This window comes from Lactuca serriola, chromosome 2 (genome assembly GCF_051521515.1).
Source record: "Lactuca serriola cultivar US96UC23 chromosome 2, Lser_US96UC23_V15, whole genome shotgun sequence".
Taxonomy (NCBI): Eukaryota; Viridiplantae; Streptophyta; class Magnoliopsida; order Asterales; family Asteraceae; genus Lactuca; species Lactuca serriola.
Window position 1 is genome coordinate 187,827,946 of NC_136409.1, and position 5,876 is coordinate 187,833,821.

Below are 5,876 nucleotides of genomic sequence, written 5' to 3' on the forward strand. Positions count from 1 at the left end.
GATAATGACTTGAAAGGGTAACGAACTTTCGACTTTTATCACATTTAGTCACTAAACTTTTTTTCGTTATCTATTTGCCATTGAACTATTGAAATTGTTCATATTTTGCCCTTATGACCGGCTGTTGCCGGTCATAAGGGTAAAATGTGAACAGTTTCAATAGTTCAATGGCAAATACATAACGAAAAAAAGTTTAGTGACTAAATATAAACAAAATCGAAAGTTCGTTTCCCTCTAAAAAGTTCAATGACTAAATGTGAACAAACTTTCTCTTGTATTAAGTTTTAGCAAATTATTTGTTTTTGTTAAATTGTAGCAACATTTATTGATGAAGAAATCTATGAAATAAAAAAATAAAAAAAAATAAAAAACAGAACCCTGAAAATATATTTAAAAAAAACAAAAAACCAAAACCGAAATAAAAAACCAATGGTTTGACATTTTCCAAAATAAAAAATCAAAATTTCCAATCTGTTTGGTTTTACAAAAAAAATGAACCATTCTCACTGATGTGAATTATGACCATTAGTTTGACATGCGGAATTTGTGACATCCTATGAATATGTAGTTACAACATCGTCTGAACTCGTAATTCATAGTAAGGGGTTAGAGTATCATCACATGAATACGTAGTTACAACATCGCCTGAACTCGTAATTCATCACCTACAGGTTATGGGCCTGCTGGTGTTTCCACTGAGTTGTCTAGAATAGTCCGTGGTCGCCATCTATACTCTGATAGATGACTACATCGCCACATTGTCGGTTAAGGTTATGGTATCTCCTTTCATCCTACATCACATATTCATCATCATCGATTTACCTAATTATCATCACTTTTCTATCATCACCTATCTCTCATCATTTTATTTCATCACACACCAACTATTTCATCTACCCATGTTTCATCCGCAACATATTTGTAGATATAAAATAAATGTAAATCTTTTAAAACATGTATAAAATCGTTCATCCAACATAGACAACAAGTATTCAAATAATATGCATACATAGCATGTAATTTATATAAAATACTTCATATTTATGTGTAAGATGAAAATAACTATATATATCATAAAAATCCCATAAATGCTTCCTAACTTCGAACCCCAAGGTTTACTCTACTAAAGCTTCATATTCTCGGCTCTCTGGACCTAGAAGGGTCCAGATATATCACACCAAAAAGCTCAAGATAGCTCTTCCTTTCACTCTACACACTCAAGCTCGCTAGGGCTCTCACTTATGGGAAAGGTAGTCGCAATTGAAGGTCATAAGTGCCTTTAAATATGGCTCGGGCCCAAAGATTTAGGGTTTCTGCCAACAATGCGGACTCGTCGAGTCGCCTCACCGACTCGTCGAGTCCATTCATTAATCCGAGTCATCAGTCGCGACCTTAATCGACGAGTTGAGGCGTCAACTCGTCGAGTCTCTCTTCTTAACTCAAAAGAAAAATACTTAAATTATGATACCTGGAAATCCGGATGTTACATTTTGTTTTTTTATTTCATAGATTTCTTCATCAACAAATGTTGCTACAATTAAACAAAAATAAATAATTTGCTAAAACATAATATAATAGGAAGTTTGTTCACATTTAGTCATTGAACTTTTTAGAGGGAAACGAACTTTCGATTTTGTTCACATTTAGTCACTAAACTTTTTTTCATTATCTATTTGCCACTAAACTATTGAAACTGTTCACATTTTACCTTTATGACCGGTAACAGCCGGTCATAAGGGTAAAATATGAACAGTTTCAATAGTTTAATGACAAATAGATAACGAAAAAAAGTTTAGTGACTAAATGTGACAAAAGTCAAAAGTTCTTTACCCTTTCAAGTCATTATCCCTTTTTTTTTTAAGTTGCTTATTAACCTCTTATGCTTGTGGACACATTTGAGGAAAAAAAAGACAATTCATTTATCAAAAGACAAAGAACATAAAATGATTTTTTTGTCTATTTTTTCCATAAGACAAAAAAAAATAATTTTTAATTTTATAAGACGTTTTTTAAGTTTTAACCTTAATGTGATATTTTTTTTCCCACAATTTTCAGCGGCAATGTTGCCGCCACAAACTCCGCCATTTATGTAGCCGAAGGCTTTAAAAAATAATCATTTTTTATGAAGACCGAAGACATGAAAAGACTTTTGGTCCAATCTTATTCTATATATATATATATATATATATATATATATATATATATATATATATATATATAAAGAGAGAGAGAGAGAGAGAGAGAGAGAGATTGAGAGATTTTACCTCATAAAAAAACATGACATGCATCGACTAGATCTAAAGTGTGCCGCAAGTGATAGGCCAATCCATGTAGGCGGAAAACTCACTAAGCCTTGAAACAAAACAAGTCCTTTGAGCAGCATTCAACACACAATAAACGCAAGCCATGAACATTCAACATAATTTCAACCGAAGAATCAGGAACTACATGAGCACTGAGCTATCTATAACAATAGATCACAAATGTTATACCAACAAAATCGTGAAAACATCCCCAGCCAACACGGAAATTACGAGAGCATATGTCATATAATTAATATAACTAACAAATAACAGTGAAAATACATTCATACTAACAGTAAAGCTTGGATTTGCAGGAGCTGCATGGGTCATTAATTTACGTAGAGATTTTTATTCGAACTTCTTATGAAAAAAGAACTCAAAAGAAAAACTTCAATTGGATGCACCTACAAGCTCTAAAAGTAGTCTGATAATAGTGATTGTAGCAAATCTTAGAAGCAAATTAAACAAAACTAATGGTATAATAAATTACTTATTCAACGAGAAGGATTAAGCCCTAGAAGCATTTGGCTGCCACTGTTTGGAAGGTACATGATACTGTTGCTCCTGGCTAATGTTGAAGAAATCTCCCTGGATGCCTCGATTCTCCTAAGCTCGATCAATCCCATACCAGCAGCAGCTGTAGCATCAGAAATCAGCTTGGCTGATTCACTCTCTCCTTCCGCCCTGATAATGGCAGCCCTCCGCTCCTGCTCCGCCTTAGCGACAACAAACTTTGATCTTTCAGCCTCTTGCTGCGCCACTTGCTTCTGCTCCACGGCCTTGGAGAACTCAGCGCCATACGATAAGTGAGTAATCGCAACGTCATCAAGTACGATGTTAAAATCCTTAGCTCTGCGGATTAAAGTATCACGAACCAAAGCCGAAACGCGCGGACGTTCGGTGAGAAGCTGATCGGCGTTAAATTGAGCAACAACAGCCTTCAAAACTTCGTTTCCGATCGACGGAAGAACCTTCTCGTCGTATTCAAGACCTAATGTCTTAAAAATAGCGGGCAATCGGTTTACGTCGGGGCGAGATAGCACCCGAAGAGTTAGGTTAACCATCTGTAGATCCTTGGTCCCAGAGATCGAAGAGAAAGTGTGGGGCCTCGTACGAATATCAAATATGTAGGGTGTCTGGAGCCATGGAATGAGGAAATGAGTGCCTTCACCGGCGGTGTCGTCAATGACTCCACGGAAACGATCGAAAAGTACGGCACGTTGGCCTCCGTCGACGGTATATAGGGATGAATTCACAACCGTGACGGCAGTGTCGAGGCCAAAGGTCGCACGTACTATATTAGTGAGGAAGGAGACTGCAGCTTGATTGCTCCCCATCTTGACTGAGCAAAAGAGAAAAACTAACGTAGTAACGATGACGAGGGGAGAGGGTTTTAGTTGTGTGCTTGGGTTGCTGTGGGCGCTTCTTATTTATATATATGGGTTAAATAAAGTACATTTCATAGTGGCCCATTTCATTTGTATAAGTCCAAGACCATGGAGGCAAAGGGCGAAGAGGCCGTTTTATCAAGAAAACTAGATAATGTTTGACCCTTAATGTATTACATGGGTTTATTTAAAAAAAATTAAATATAAAATTTTAACAATTTGAAAACTTTAAATTTATAAGAAAAATAAGAAATTTTTTGAATTATTAAAATTAATGAGACTTTAATGCATTAGATACATTACATATATAAACCATTTTGTAATAAATACCTTACATATATATTACCTTATATATTAAATGTGGATTTTAATTTAATAAAATAAAAAATACAATAAAATGACAAGTGGAAAATAGAAAATTTTAAAATTTCTAGAAAATGTCATGTGTCCAAATGAATGAGAATAAGACATGTGGCAAAGTCATTTTCATTTATTAGGATATATATATATATATATATATATATATATATATATATATATATATATATAGAGAGAGAGAGAGAGAGAGCTAGGTTCAAGTGTTTTTGATAACTATTGTGTGACTGAATGTACCAATAGGAATTGAGGAAATAATAAATCATTAAATAAATAATTTAAGGGTATTATAGTAATCTATGCATATTTAATTATGGTAATTCTTTAATTTCCTAAACCCTATTCTTTTCCCATCTTTATCTTCAAACGATCGGTTTCAAAAATCTGTACCCTCACCTCAACAGGCAACTTCACTGCCGCTCCTTTGCCAGCCGACCATCACCTTCTTCCTCCCTCTCCATCGTCGGCTTCGTATTCCATCACTGAAATAGGTTTATAGCTTCCGTCGTACACCAACATCCTAGTCCTGGTATGTTCTTGAACTCAATTTCTATTTTTTAAACCTAATTTCTTATTTTACAATCAAAATTCTTTTAAGAATGTTGACGTTACCAAGTTTTTTCCTACCAGAATCCACCATTGCAGGCAACAGATCGAAAGAAAAAGAAACATCGAAAGAGATATTACTACAGGTAATCGCCTCCTTTTCAGTTTGTATTCTTCAACTTTTATCCCCATAATTTTCGCACATAGTAAGCTTTAAAGACTCTTGATATCTTAAAATGAAATTAAAATTGATCTTGTTGAATCAAGAGTAATCACAATGATTCAATCAATAGGTAAAGGCTCCTTCTTTTCTTTTTGTTCTTGTTTGATTTGGCAGAATTACATAGGTGTTCGTTTGATTAAGATTCTATGGATGTTTATAGAAATACCTCAAAGAGAATTTGGCAGCTTTGTTGTAAAAATGGTCTGAAAGAAATTTTGATTTCTATGTTGCACGCCAGGTGTTTGTAGAAATGCCTCAAAGAGTATTTCTTTTATTTTCTTCATTAAACCTTTTGATATGTTTTTTTGTTGTTTTATTAACTCCTTATTTGTTAATTACCTGAGTAACATCAATCTTTGCTATTGGTATTTGATTTTTTTAATCAAGTTAGGGTGAAGATTTGATTAAGGGTTTATAAGAGATTTTCACAAATTTGAGACATTTTAGAAATTGATCTAAACCCACACATATATGTATGTATTTCAATTTCAAGTTTTTCATCCATGTTGTTTCATTTTTTAAATCACAGTTGTATGAACTTCTTTTAATTTATTGGATTGCTGGAAAGAGAAAGGAATAAACAAATGTAGAGATACATTCTGAAAGATACATGGATTCATGTCATTGGTTTACATCAAGGTGAACTTATGATAATTCCACTTATGTTCATGTTGATTATAGGTATCCTATTAAATTACTTTTATTCCTGTTTAGAATATTTAAAACCATTATGCAAGAATAGTTTATTCTGTAAGAATATCTTTGTTGTATTCTGAAAGAATTTCAATTAATTATTTGTATGTTTAAGGTGCAGTTGCTAGGATGAAGCATAAATGATGAGGAAACTTATGAAAAAAAGATATATGATACTTCATTCTCAAAGAATGAAGAAAAACAACAATATTCTTTCAGAATTTCAAGATTCAACATCCAAAAACAACAATATTCTTTCAGAATTCAAGAATTCAAGAAAAAAACACGGCACACGATAGTATTCTAGCGGAATGTTGTTATTTTTTTTAGAATGTTATTCATTTTTGT

At 33.4% G+C, this 5,876-nt stretch overlaps 1 pseudogene; it reads right to left on the bottom strand.

Moving 5' to 3' along the window:
* Positions 1 to 2,750: 2,750 nt before the first annotated feature.
* LOC145090657 (prohibitin-3, mitochondrial pseudogene) lies at positions 2,751 to 3,933 on the bottom strand (annotated as a pseudogene).
* Positions 3,934 to 5,876: the final 1,943 nt, after the last annotated feature.